Here is an 851-nt window from a genome sequence, read left to right on the forward strand (position 1 = left end):
TCCCCATGGTACATACTGTACATTCTCCCTTGTCATCACCATCATGTCTATCCCCATGGTACATACTGTACATTCTCCCTCTTCATCACCATCACATCTATCCCCATGGTACATACATTCTCCCTCTTCATCACCATCACATCTATCCCCATGGTACATACATTCCCCCTCTTCATCACCATCACGTCTATCCCCATGGTACATACATTCCCCCTCTTCATCACCATCATGTATATCCCCATGGTACATACTGTACATTCTCCCTTGTCATCACCATCACGTCTATCCCCATGGTACATACATTCCCCCTCTTCATAACCATCACGTCTATCCCCATGGTACATACATTCCCCCTCTTCATCACCATCATGTCTATCCCCATGGTACATACTGTACATTCTCCCTCTTCATCACCATCACGTCTATCCCCATGGTACATACATTCCCCCTCTTCATCACCATCACGTCTATCCCCATGGTACATACATTCCCCCTCTTCATCACCATCATGTCTATCCCCATGGTACATACTGTACATTCTCCCTTGTCATCACCATCACGTCTATCCCCATGGTACATACTGTCCATTCTCCCTCTTCATCACCATCACGTCTATCCCCATGGTACATACTGTACATTCCCCCTCTTCATCACCATCACATCTATCCCCATGGTACATACTGTACATTCTCCCTTGTCATCACCATCATGTCTATCCCCATGGTACATACTGTACATTCTCCCTCTTCATCACCATCACATCTATCCCCATGGTACATACTGTACATTCTCCCTTGTCATCACCATCATGTCTATCCCCATGGCACATACTGTACATTCCCCCTCTTCAT

The sequence above is a fragment of the Oncorhynchus mykiss genome, chromosome 17 (assembly GCF_057628025.1).
Source record: "Oncorhynchus mykiss isolate SJ-2025 chromosome 17, ASM5762802v1, whole genome shotgun sequence".
Lineage (NCBI taxonomy): Eukaryota > Metazoa > Chordata > Actinopteri > Salmoniformes > Salmonidae > Oncorhynchus > Oncorhynchus mykiss.